Source organism: Primulina tabacum, chromosome 6, assembly GCF_025594145.1.
Source record: "Primulina tabacum isolate GXHZ01 chromosome 6, ASM2559414v2, whole genome shotgun sequence".
In the NCBI taxonomy this organism is placed as follows: domain Eukaryota; kingdom Viridiplantae; phylum Streptophyta; class Magnoliopsida; order Lamiales; family Gesneriaceae; genus Primulina; species Primulina tabacum.
Window position 1 is genome coordinate 28,236,460 of NC_134555.1, and position 15,306 is coordinate 28,251,765.

Here is a 15,306-nt window from a genome sequence, read left to right on the forward strand (position 1 = left end):
TGTGAACAACATAGATAAAGACCTTGATTATACTTTAATACAAATGAATCTTAATTCGATGTTGAAACTCATTTGTAAACACTGTGATCTAAATTCGTTCCTAGTCGATTCAGCTGCCTAAAACATGGATAAAGGTCGTTTGAGCTAGAGACTAGAATATATGATGTTGTGTACCGCCTTTCTTGGTAAGGGCATAGAGATGTCCAAACATTCAGATGGGCAGTCATATGATGATTATATCGAACAACCCTCCATTGGACTTTCTAAGTGGTTATCATTCATCGAGATGATAATCCAGTGGTTATGATTGTACACCATTAGTGTTGGAACATTTCATGTTCGCAATCTTAATTTTGATATTAACAAAACTTGTTTGTTTGTTTCTAATAATCTACCTTCGTGCGAAGATAGCTGAAACTGAAATAATCAGTTTACGAGCCGAAACTGAAGCTGTCGAAGACGTCAACTGAAATCATGAACTGATAAACAAAACTAGACCAGTTCAAACTGATGTATCGTCAATGAGTTCAACTGAATGTTCAATTGATAGGTGGATTCAGTAGGAGAACCTCAGATGCCCGCCCAGCTAAAGGAGTTTTCAAATGATGAAGAGTCCAATTGAGATCAGTTCCACTGAACAAGAGTTAAATCAGTTCAACTGATTTCACCAGCCCAACTAATGACTAGTTTGACTATCTAGTTCAGAACATCAGTTAGGAGCAATTAGTTGCAGATCAAGACAAGCTGAACTAAGTGGAATACAGCTGTGTGCAAAGGTACAAAAACTTTTCTCCAGTCAAAGGTCAATAATGGACGTTGCATCAGAGCTTAAAGACAAAAGTGTTCCAGAAAGAACAACACAAATTTCGAGGAACAAATTCAAAATGCAACGGATATAATAATTGAGTCTCACTGTACGATCAAACTTTGCGCTTATAAATAGAAGGTGAAGATCAGTGAAGAGACAACGAGACAATATATACAACGCAATAGAGAAAAGAGAAGGGCACGCTTCAAAGTCATATCAGCTTAAGAAAGAAGCATTCAGCCCAGTAGAAGGAACACTTCAACGTGTTATCAGCTTAGATTAGAAGCATATTTCCCTCAGTGTGTGAGAACACTTTCGGGTATTTCATAGAGATCAGTTCTCACACATACACACACCACCACTCTAATGAAGTCTTGCTCAAAGACGTTAAACTTATGTATGTAGTCTTTTTCACATAGACATTAAAGAAGTGTTGACTGGAAGGTGCTGCCTTCCGTCTAGTCTAGGAGTTAAGTTTAGGCAGTAGTGTAAGTCCTAGTTGGGTGGGTTTGTACAAAGTAATGTATAGATAAAAGTCTTATAGTGAATCCTACCCGAGGTGGTAGAAGGGGTGACGTAGAAGCAGTTAGAGTATCTATCAGTTCAGTTCTCTCCATAACTGAAATGATACATGCGAGAACTGATCCACTTATGTTTAGTTAATTAGTTACACGAGATTAAAAGATTTAAAACATATAAGTGTTTCTTAACGAAGGATTATTTCGAGTGTTTTTCGCTTGTATTTTATTTCAAACTCGATCTAATTCATCAGTGTAAACGTTCTTAGAAAACAAGCTATTGCAGCTCTTGGAGGATATTTTGTTTGAAGCACCACAAGGTGCTCGGCAAACGATCATTCAATTAGTCCTTACGACCCGGGACAATGTTAGAGTAGACGCCCATCGAGCCAAGTGTTGGCCGAGGGTTCATGTTTAAACTCTATGTATAAACAATCTTTATTTTAATAATATTTGAAATTATTGTTTTGGCACTTCTTTATCTGTATACCAATGCTAGTTGCATAGATAAATTCCTTGAATATACAAATAGTAGAAAGAATATGAGATGCTCATATGATGAGTATCATGAAACTCATATTTTCAATACTGTATTTTCTAAACAGTTCCTAGTCGATTCAGCCGCCGCTAAGAAGGATATAGGCCGCTCGAGTTCGAGACTAGTATCTGCGATGTGAGTACCATGTTTCATTGGTAGGGGACATTATGATGTCCGAGCATGCAGATAGGTGCTCCTGGTAGAGTGCGCTGAACAACCCTCCATAAAGGACTTTCCAAGTGGTTCTCACTTATCGAGTGGAAATGTCCTAGTTTATGGTTGTACACTATTAGTCCTTATGACCCGGGACAACATTGAGACTCTATATGCTAGCATTGCACTTTGACTTGTTTACCGACTCTCATGGGGTCATCAGGTGGCAAGGTTGGGTGTTTTGTCGAAACATATAGGAGTCGATGCATTGTAGTCGGGGATTCACCGCTTACCTTCGGGTATGGATATCCTATGTGATCTCATGTATATGTAGTATGAAATCTCTGATCAGAGTATGGTGGTAATTATGAAAGGGGTTTCATAGATTACACCATCGATGAAACTATGACATGACACATAGTATCGATTCATTGATAACTCTCGATATACCAATGGTTGTCGAATCGATCGGGATATATGAGATGAAGGGACCGTACTGTACGCTAACCATAATTAAATGGTTCTTGCAGGCACAATCATTTGATACCTAGGGAATCATGTAAGCGATGTTGCTAGGCGTTTAACATGATTTGTTGGATACTATCAGACTTGAATTCTGACGTTCTTGTTATCTAGGAGTTGATAATTAAGAATGGAGCAATTGAGGTATGCTCATATAAGGACAAGTTTAGTCCGAATCACATGAAAATGTGAACCAACGGATAGTTGTATCAATGAACCATTGAGGGCTACACAAGTGCTAGCTTTCTAGATCCCGTTGAGAAGTAAAATAGTTCAATGTGTTGAATGGCTTATAAATGAGTTTATAAGCGTAAATAAAATAGAAGTATGACTTCTATAAGGAGAATGTAACTTTTAATTTGAGGAAGTGTTCTTAAATTAAAAGTTGGCCGAACAAATAATGTATTTGGAAATTGTGATTTTTATAAACATTATTATGAACTAAATTAAATTAATTCAAGTGTTGAATTAATTAAATAATAGTGGGCTTAGTAGAGTCCAAATAATTAAATTAATTCAAGTGTTGAATTAATTAAACAACATTGGGCCTTGTATAGCCCAATTAGAAATAATTATTAAACTAGTGGGCTTGAGTAAAATCAAGTAAAGTTCAAATGGACTTAAATGTATTTGAGACATTTAAATAAAAGTCCATGTGCCTTGTAATAGTTACAAGCCCAAGTCAAAATGCATTCTTGGGAGGTGAAAAGTTGGAGGGAAATTTTTCAATAAATCTATGCATGGCATGCACATGCTAGCTTTTGCTTTTTCACAAAACCAAGAAAATTTTTCCCTCCCCATTCATTCCCATGGTGGCTGAAAATAGAGCCATTATTCTCCTCATTTTTCTTTCTTCAATTGTTGAGGAATTCATACTCTTCTCTTTGAAAAATCCTCTTATTTTTCTAGTGCTAAATAAGAGGAGTTCTAGCTTGCAAGTTGTGGGCCTAATTTTGAAGAAGGAGGCTTGTAGATTGTCATCCATTCAAGAGCTAAGGTGTTTACACCTTAGTTGGAGCCACAATATCAATCCTTGTGATTGATAAGTAAATTTCTAAACACCCTATGTATGACATTTGGGTGTTTTTCATATTTGATACACATTATAGCATTAGGGTGCTCAGTTTTTGCCCTTGCAAAACAAATTTTTAAACTTCCGTTGCGCATTCGGGCACCTTAATCGATCCCCTTTCAGATAACACTGAGGCTCTATACGCTATGGCTGTGCTTTGACTCATTTACCGACTCCAGGAGAGTCATCAGGTGGCGAGATTGGGTACACTTGCGACACATCTAGGAGCTAGTGCATTGTAATCGATAATTCACCTCTCACCTATGGTTGTGGATATCCTATGTGATCTGATCAAATAATAGTGCATGGAATCTCTTTCTAGTTATGAGATCGACGTTGGAGAAGGGGTTCTCCAATGGTTCATGCGATGCCACTATTTATATGTGTCACATAGTTATCGAATTATAATGCAATCCTCTATGAACCAATGATTGAAGATTCGATCGGCATATATTAGATAAAGTACCATACTGTACGTTAATCACAATCGACTGGTTTTTGCAGGCATCATCAGTGATACCTAGGGAATCATGGGACGATGCTACTAGATGCTTTTACGATGATTCGATGTGTTTAATCAGAAATATGATTTCTGACATTCTAATGATCAATTGTTGATATATTTAATGAGGCTAATTAGGGTAAGTCCGAATAAATGATTATGTCCTGAATCACAAGGAGTTGTGAACCCACGACAAGCTGTTTCTCTGAACCATTGAGGGTCACACAAGCACTAGATCATTTGTTCCCGTTGAGATAACAAATTCAAAAAGTTGAATTTATATTGTTATATAGTAAATTCAAGGAATTGAATTTATGATATTTAAAATTTAAGAAAATATATTCAAGGAGTTCAATTTATGAGATAGTAAATCCAAGAAATTGAATTTATGAATTTTCAAAATTTGGAGAGAAAAAATTAAAGGAGTTGAATTTATAAAATATAAGGATTTAATTTATTAAAATCAAAAGTTGAGTTTACTAAATATTAAATTAAATATAGTGGCGAGTGTGTTTAACGGGCTTGTAGGAGTAAAAGTTCAACATACTAAATAATTAAATTTCTTAATGGACTTTGATTAATTAATTAAACAAGTTGGACTAGCTCAATTAATTAATCAAATCCATTAATATTAATTACAAATATTAGGACGTGACTTGTTTATAAAAGGGAGTAAGCAAGCCATAACCCTAGCCTCCAAGAGACTCCATATTTTCGAAAATCACTCTCCCTTTTCTCTCAATATTTCGGCCACCCTGAAGCAATTTTAGGGTTGAGCTGTCTCTCGATTTTTAATCTCCAACGTTGAAATTTCTTCCAAATATTCTAGTGCTACTCGGAAGAGGAACAAATCTTCTAGTCGTGGACCTGATTCGAAGATCAAAGGAAGGAGTACTTAAAGAAATTTCGTAGGAAATACATCAAAAGCTAGCTCCGCTAATCCCGGAATAGTTGGATCCTTGTGAATCATTCACCACAGGTAAAAGTTTTAAACATCCTATGTATGTTTAATTATTAAAATCATACGAGTGCTCAAAAAAATATTTTGATTGTCAAAATAAAATAAAAAATTTAAAACTTCCGCTGGGTTTTGGGCACGAGAAAACCGATATCCAACACTTTATCCTTCTTAATGGCGGCTGAATTGACTAGGAACTGTTTAGAATATACAGTATTCCAGATATGAGTTTCATGATACTCATCATATGAGCATCTCACATTCTTTCTACTATTTGTATATTCAAGGACTTTATCTATGCAACTAGCATGGGTATACAGATAAACATGTGCCAAAACAATAATTTCAAATATTATTAAAATAAAGATTGTTTATATATAGAGTTTAAACATGAACCCTCGACCAACATTTTGCTCGATGGGCACCTATTCTAACAATCTCCCACTTGCACTAGAGCCAACAACCCATATGCTTCAAACCCATCGATTCGCGATCCTTCTCGAATAATGGTCCAGGTAAAGGATTAGTTAGTGGATCAGCAACATTATCCGCGGAGCCGACTTTGTCAATCGACACTTCTCTTCTTTCCACAATCTCTAGGAGGATGTGGTACTTTCTCAATACATGTTTAGATTTCTGATAATTTGTCCTAGGACATATTATACAAGCCGCTGTGTTAGGATCGGTTTGATGGGTCAAAGTGTTTAAAAAGGGAGTTGAATAAACACTTTAAGATTTTTGGCTCTTCAAAATATGAATCAATTTAGTGATAAACTAAATTCAATAATCTTGTTGTCGATATGAGTTAGTTAACTAGTTTGAAGCTCACAAATATATTAACTCATTGATTGAATACTTGAGGAATAAATAAAATACTAAACACAAAGATTTTTATTGATGTTCGAACACAAAGATTTTTATTGATGTTCGGAGACTTCAAAAGCTCCTACGTCACCCATTCTATCACAAGGATAGATTTTCATTAAAAGACTTTGATTGATTACATAAATTGTAATAACCCACTTCAGTTTGGACTTAAACAATATCAAGCTGAAATTCTTATTTTCATACAACTTATCAATACAAAAAATGATTATCTTTCATAGCACAACAGATCTCAAAATATCAAATATTTAAATGTAAAGTGCTAGTGATTTGGCTCAAAGGATAGCCTGAATGCGATGAATATATCTATGAAGTGTGAGCTTTTGTCTTTGTAATTATCGTAACTAATCTTGTATAAATGAATTTTTCACTTGTTCTCTCTTTCAAGAATTCTTAATTCAAAAATCAATCAGCTTCTCACTGAACTCCTCAGCTATTTATAGGTTTTGTTTCCAATGGTAACATTTAATGTATTAATTAATACATCCATTGATTCGTCCTTTCTGAGTGTGTCAAAATTATTCTGACAATAGGATGTTGTCGTCTGCTGTGGTGCGCTCCTTCAGTTAGTTGCAGTCTTCTTAGTATGATTTATCGGTTTAAAGCTTGATTAATTGATGACGTGTCAAACTATCTATTCTACTAATCAATTGAATTGACTTAAGACGTCTTGTTCAGTTCCAACTGATAGTTCAGTTGTCTTATTAGATTCAGTTTACTTTATTCAGTTCGATTGCATCCGATCATATAACTCATTAATCTTCAGTTTAGATGACTTCAGTTTAGATAGCTTCAGTTCGAATAAATTCAGTTGTATGGTTTCAGTTTAGCTGATCAGTTCTGCAAATTTCGATACATTATTTGTCAAAATTTGAAACCTTTTAATTTTAACAATTTCCTCCTTTTAGGTGTTTGAAAAAATTTAGATTTCGAGACTGATATAACTGATAGCAGATAAAATAATCTTCAATAGAAATGTACATATTCATACAAAATAAGAATAAAGATCGAATGAGCTACCGAACTATCGAACTGATTGGACTGTACATTATTTCGTAGATTTCTTATCAGCTGGTCCTTGATCAGTTGGATTTTCAGCTCTTTTCTTTGAAGTACCACCTTGACCTTGACTAAGATGTTCCTCTTCCCCCTTTTTGTCAATGACTATCATGTGAGAGAGAAGGCAGAGTTTTCAACTGACTTGAGATAATTCATGAAGCATTTGTTCTTGCATTAAGTCCATTCTCTTGAACAACATGTATGCACGAAGTCATTTCAGTTGATGAGCATATCCTAGGTTTGAAACAAAGCTTGAACCATGAATCTATCCTTCTTCAGTTGGTCAACGGCAAGGAACGAGGTAGTGTCGTATTTTGTGACCTGCTTGAGGTCCTTCATTGCATGATATGTGCGGACCCGGACGCTAATCATTTTCTTAATCATCTTTGGGATTTAATTATCAATTAAGATAAATAGAGTCTAAAAATTTTTCTTTTTTAAAATGTAAGTGCGGAACGTAATGGAATCTAACTAATATACATCTCAGTATAAAAGTACAATAATGTACAACAATTATTCAAACTAGTCTAAGGTTCAACTACTAAATTTCAAGTATTAAACCAAGTCTACAATAAGTCCGGAATCACCACTCTAACTCATCTTCTCTCATCATCTTCTTGACCCCGATCCTGTCCCACCTGTTGTCATGCACACATACAAAACAAGACAACAGCCGGATACTCCGGTGAGAATAAATCCCAGTATAAAACATGTATACATGCATATACACAATATAAATCATAAAGCATATTATCATGCATAAAATTCATAACAATAGGTTTCATAGTCTAGGAAACCAAATCAAAATAAGCATGCAGTAACAATGGATTCCATAATCTCTGAAATCAAAATAAAATAAGCATGCAACTCAATTCAATTCATATCTTGACTCGACTCGACTCTAACTCTAGGGATCCCGGTGTGAATAAGACGTCACTGTCTGTCACCTACCCTCCCAATCGGGGTAATTGTACGTCTTATGCCTAGACTTCGGCCCCGTCTGTATCGAATGTCTGCAATCGGATTGAATATGATCCGAAGCGTCGATACCACCGAACGTCTAGTTTAGCAAGTCTGCCAATGACTCTCCTATCTCAATGCTTGAATATAAATCTATAAACAAAGCATTATCATATAAAAAGATAAACAACAATTCTAGTATGTGATTTTGTTGGGAGACTCAAATTGAATCTCATTTGAGTTGTGTCTTCCCCAAACAAAACATGAGTTATACCTTCTTGTCGTTCAGTCTTTATCGTGATCGAAGTCTTGATGTCGAATCTATCAATATCAAATCTGAAATGGCAATGTTGAGATGCATTCTATCAATCTCTATTCAATTCAACACATCTACGAATCAATAATCAATCTTGACGGTATAACGGCGTAATCTTTCGATACCGATCAACTCAAACAATAAGAATCTCAACATATATCAACAAACCATAATCCTCAATTCATAACCAACATAATATACTCGTTAGCATCTCAGAATCTACAGAAATCGGAATATGTATATGCTGGAAATTGAGAACAATCATATACGATATCATTTCTTCAATCCGTTTACGTTTCTACGATGTACAAAATCTCAAGAACATATATCTCTACTCAAATCATCATTCCTCCAACATATAGATTTCAAAACATGCTGGAAATGAACAATACTTACATCCCTTTGTAGCACTTGATGAGAGGAGCAATAATCTATGTTTGGATTGAAGTTGGGATGGTTAAATCTTGCACAAGCTAGCTTTGTAGATGAAAGAGCCTTCCCTTTTCTCTCACTCTCTCCCTCGATTCTTTACTGATGGAACTGCTGAAAATGAAGACTCATCACAATTCTATATATATATATGCCATGTGTCATTATAAGAAACAAAGGTGGATTTCTCGCATTCAGCACCGCGGGTGCGCCCCATCTAGACCGCGGGTGCGCTTAAGCTTCGGCACCACTGTTCATTTTCCAACATTCGACGACCGCGGGTGCGGTGTCTTGTGGACCGCGGGTGCGGTCTTGGTTCGCACCAAATTCCCTAACCTACTGGCCATCAACCGCGGGTGCACTGCTTCTTGGACCGCGGGTGCGGTGACTCTACTGTAAAAATGCCCATCTTTCTGTCCGTCGACCGCGGGTGCGGTCTATATCTCATGCAATACTTCATAGTCTCATTTAGTGCCTCTCATTACATGTCATGCATACTCATATCTTCCGAATATCACATCAATGAAGAATAATAAATCTCAAGCCTTACATTTCTCCCCCTCTTAGATCTGATTTCGTCCTCGAAATCGCAAGTAATCAATTCAGACATATCAGAAGGAATGTATACAGAGTTTAAATCAAAACTCATGTCAATGAATCCATTCTGAAATCTTAATCTCATATCAGATTCTGTCTTTCAAGGAATATTTCTAATGCTCCGACGACTTTACTGTATATGCAACAGTAGAATATTCTTCGTTCTAAATTTTCTTCCTTTCACGGATCTCTGATTCCAGACCGGAGTAGTTGTTCAAGAAGCATAAAATCATAATACCACTCGAAATCATTTTAATCGAATCAATCGCAAAATACTGGCTATACAACATCCGTATATCCCAATCAACAGCTCATATCAAATCAATATCATTAGCTGATATCAGATCTGTTTATCCCAGTCAAGGATATATTAAATCTTCGGCCCCAAATACCAATCGTCACCATCCGACGTTGGCATATTAAGTCTGTCTGGTCTGAGCTATTTTCATTCTCTTCTGAATTAGCTACATTTTCTTTGTCATATCTCTGACCGTATCAAATCTTATCTCAGGTATCTCCGAGATATTATGCTTATATCAAAGAAATATGCAGTACTCACTGTACAATGTATCGTCTGTAACTATTTCATTATCCATCTGGTTATCTGATAACTATGATCGTACAATAATTCACACAGCGACAATATGTCATATCAACTGGTGCTAGCATCCAGCACTGCCACTCCCTGGATATCTCTCAATATCCAGATAGTACACTCTGGCTATCTGTCAGTCGGTGGATAATATATGAATGAGTTCATGGTATATTCTGCCACAATTACAAACTCAATCAAAATCCAAAATCTGATATAATCTACTCCCACATTCTGATCAATCTGACCATTTCTTTGACATCGATCTTTGTCATCTGGTCATGTTTGTACGTCATCTTGTACAAACTAATAGATATAGATTGAACAATCTGTCAATCACAATCATATTATATCACAATCTGGAAAGTATTATAGTGATCTCATTACGAAATTCATCGAATTATACTCCCCATGTCGAGTTAGAAATATACCAATTCTGTAATAAATCTTATGATTTCTATCTTTCTATCTTCATTTATTGGCGATTCAGACATTTCAGTACAAATTCTGTCAACATTTGAGTATAAATTATGTCACAACTGATTTAATCTGTCCAGGTCAGAACTATCTGTTCGAATATCATACATTCTCAGTCACCAAAATGAAAACTGAATCCACTACGGTGCGTTTCGGACACTACCTGTCATTTCAGATTCGAAGCATTTGGTACAAACAGATCAGTTAATAATATAACTTAAAAAAAATAAACCTACCTGGTATTCGGTTCTGATTGTCGATATCAAATTCTGTTGTACAATTTTGAAACATTTGACATCACAAGATAATCATTCTCATACCGTAAAATCACATATCTGTCACTCTGATCGATGCTCTGTTCTGATTATTGAAATTAAGCTCTGAACATTCTGATTATATTTCTGATCTACTGAAATTCTCGAATTCAACTCTGATTCGGATTGAACTGTATATAATATCAACGGTTCACATTGATCTGTATCAAATACGGCTGTAGAAATATAACAATACTCAGGCAGACACAAAATAACAATCGTATACGAAAATCTGTCAATTCAGACCAAACATAAATTTCTGACATTTCTGACATTTCTGCTCTTTCTCATATCGGTATTATTCTTATCTACTGATCATGATCTCAACTGTGTCAAAATCAATCGGTATACTAACTTCAGATATCGCATATTCTGAATACAATCTGTTTCAAGCAGGATTCATATCTGAATAATTTCTGTATACAATAATCACAGTTCTCAGAGTATTCAATACAATCTTCAGATATTCGATTCAGTCAATCAGATGCTGTAAGTATATCAAAACATCATAGATACAACGAGCATGAAATCATCATAATATCTCTGAACATACTGAAACATGCCAAAGAGAAACATTAAATCAGATGTAACTCCTGGTCGGTACTCTTCTACTGATCTTTCAATTCTTTCAGTGTCATTCTGTACATTCAATATCATTCTGTACTGAATTCTAAAACACAACCAGTACCTAGTATCAATTCAATTCTGAAATCTATCTTTCTGATATAAAGAAAATCTGAAATCTTATCTGGCAATTATCAGTCAACTCGTACATCATTGGCAAATCTGCCAATGTTAGGCTCGATTTCAGTATGTCTACTGAATACATAAGGATGCCATCTGCTCCTTTCTGTAATGATCGAGTCATAGACAATACAGATATCAAAGGAATTCTAGATCTAGAATCCTTACAGAGGAATTTCTACTCATCATTCCTATCTGGTCTGAATCTTATATTTTTCTGGCAGGAATCTACAATAGTTCTGTACTTGTTCAGCATATTAATATCAATAATGCGGTCAAATCAGAAATACAAGTACATCATAATCTAACTCGACCTCATTCTCATCTTACTGTAGTATACAATATTTCACAGAAATCTCTGATATCCATCTTTCTTTCCAAAAAAATAAGGGAATCAATACTACAGTACAATCAGACTCAACAGATACAGCATATCTCAATGCAACTCAGTCAAAGATGATCGTAGGGAATGCATTATTATATATCAATACCTATGCAATATAATCATAAAAGAACAATACCCGCCACTCTATCATCAGGTGTGTCCTATGTCTGTTCCTCGGTCTTCTGCTCCCTAAAATCTTTGGGAACTTCTCTGAGGACAAACTCTAGCAAAGTGTCCCGGCTGTCTACAAATATGGCAACTACCAGTCACTCCCTGGCATTGCTCTGTGGAATGTCTCCCTCCGCAAATTCTGCAATACACTCCAGTATAACTTGGGCTGGAACCACTGGAGCTAGATGAACCGCTCAGTCCGCTCCCTAACTTCTTGAATGGCTTCTTTCGAGCTTTCAGCAAATCTTGCTTTCCACTCGTACTGCCGCGATCAAATCAGAGAGGGGATTGCTATACCTGGGGTTGCATCGCAAACACCCTTTTTAGTTGTCTAATTAGACTCGCCTCCGCTCTCTTCGCTCTACTCAAGGCATCAACAAAATGGTAAGGTCGCTGCATATTCATCAATGCAACTATCTCCGAGTTCAATCCTCTGATGAACTGATCCGCTACAGCTTCATCATTCCCAATTACATGAGGAGCAAAACGCAGTAGAGTAGAGAATTTAGCAACATATCCTTCAATATTCAGTTGACCTTGTCTCAAATTCTCAAACTCTGCTTTCTTGTCCTCCCGGTACGAAATTGAGAAAAATCTTCGATAAAATTCAGTTCTGAATATTTCCCACGAAATCACTGTACCTCTCTGTTCTAGCATTCTTTTACTTGTAATCCACCAACTCATGGCAGTCTCTCGTAACTGGTGGAATATCAGTTTAATTCTCTGCTCATCTGAATAATCAAGTAAATCAAACAGTATTTCTATGTCATCAAACCAGTTCTCACAATCTTCAGACGTCTCGACACCACTCAAAATCGGCGGCTGAAATAACTGAAATTCTTCCAACTGTATTTCCATCTGAGTTTCTGATATATCTATCTGTTCAGTCGAAGTACTACCCCTTTCTGGAATTCTCCGTGGAGGTATATCTGCTTATCAAAACATTAGTACTCAAATACTACAAATCTGTTCCAATCTTTCTCTGATCATCTTACTGCTGATCATGAATCAGATCTGATTCATACTCAATAATACATAATACTAACTCAAATCGGATAATCAGGTAAACATGTATTTCAAAGCAGTAAAACATAATCTCATGCTAGCATACATAATGTAAATCAACATTGAAATAAATCTCATGCTAGCAATCACATGCAAGGAAAGAAAAACTCAATCTACCCCACTCATTCTCTTCTATCTCATTCTAAAGTATCTATCGCTCTGATACCACCTGTTGTGGGGACCCGGACGCTAATCATTTTCTTAATCATCTCTGGGATTAAATTATCAATTAAGATAAACAGGGTCTAAAAATTTTTCATTTTTAAAATGTAAGTGCGGAACGTAATGAAATCTAACTAATATACATCTCAGTATAAAAGTACAATAATGTACAACAATTATTCAAACTATTCTAAGGTTCAACTACTAAATTTCAAGTATTAAACCAAGTCTACAATAAGTCCGGAATCACCACTCTATCTCATCTTCTCTCATCATCTTTTTGACCCCGATCCTGTCCCACCTATTGTCATGCACACATACAAAACAAGACAACAGCCGGATACTCCGGTGAGAATAAATCCCAGTATAAAACATGTATACAGGCATATACACAATATAAATCATAAAGCATATTATCATGCATAAAATTCATAACAATAGGTTTCATAGTCTAGGAAACCAAATCAAAATAAGCATGCAGTAACAATGGATTCCATAATCTCTGAAATCAAAATAAAATAAGCATGCAACTCAATTCAATTCATATCTTGACTCGACTCGACTCTAACTCTAGGGATCCGGGTGTGAATAAGACGTCACTGTCTGTCACCTACCCTCCCAATCGGGGTAATTGTACGTCTTATGCCTAGACTTCGGCCCCGTCTGTATCGAATGTCTACAATCGGATTGAATATGATCCGAAGCGTCGATACCACCGAACGTCTAGTTTAGCAAGTCTGCCAATGACTCTCCTATCTCAATGCTTGAATATAAATCTATAAACAAAGCATTATCATATAAAAAGATAAACAAAAATTCTAGTATGTGATTTTGTTGGGAGACTCAAATTGAATCTCATTTGAGTTGTGTCTTCCCCAAACAAAACATGAGTTATACCTTCTTGTCGTTCAGTCTTTATCGTGATCGAAGTCTTGATGTCGAATCTGTCAATATCAAATCTGAAATGGCAATGTTGAGATGCTTTCTATCAATCTCTATTCAATTCAACACATCTACGAATCAATGATCAATCTTGACGGTATAACGGCGTAATTTTTCGATACCGATCAACTCAAACAATAAGAATCTCAACATATATCAACAAACCATAATCCTCAATTCATAACCAACATAATATACTCGTTAGCATCTCAGAATCTACAGAAATCGGAATATGTATATGCTGGAAATTGAGAACAATCATATACGATATCATTTCTTCAATCCGTTTACCTTTCTACGATGTACAAAATCTCAAGAACATATATCTCTACTCAAATCATTATTCCTCCAACATATAGATTTCAAAAATGCTGGAAATGAACAATACTTACATCCCTTTGTAGCACTTGATGAGAGGAGCAATAATCTATGTTTGGATTGAAGTTGGGATGGTTAAATCTTGCACAAGCTAGCTTTGTAGATGAAAGAGCCTTCCCTTTTCTCTCACTCTCTCCTTGATTCTTGACTGATGGAACAGCTGAAAATGAAGACTCATCACAATTCTATATATATATATGCCATGTGTCATCATAAGAAACAAAGGTGGATTTCTCGCATTCAGCACCGCGGGTGCGCCCCATCTAGACCGCGGGTGCGCTTAAGCTTCGGCACCACTGTTCATTTTCCAACATTCGACGACCGCGGGTGCGGTCTTGGTTCGCACCAAATTCCCTAACCTACTGGCCCCATCAACCGCGGGTGCACTGCTTCTTGGACCGCGGGTGTGGTGACTCTACTGTAAAAATGCCCATCTTTCTGTCCTTCAACCGCGGGTGCGGTCCTTTCCTTACCGCGGGTGCGATCTATATCTCATGCAATACTTCATAGTCTCATTTAGTGCCTCTCATTACATGTCATGCATACTCATATCTTCCGAATATCACATCAATGAAGACTAATAAATCTCAAGCCTTACATGATATTTGATGGAATCAAATCTTAGAATTGCGTTGATTTGATTTCTGAGATTTTAGACATCAAATTGTGCAAATTGGACTAAATTTCTTCAATCATAATATCAGTTGGAACTGGCATTTCAAGGGAGCTTGTTTCAGTTATAGTTGGTGTTTTTCCTTT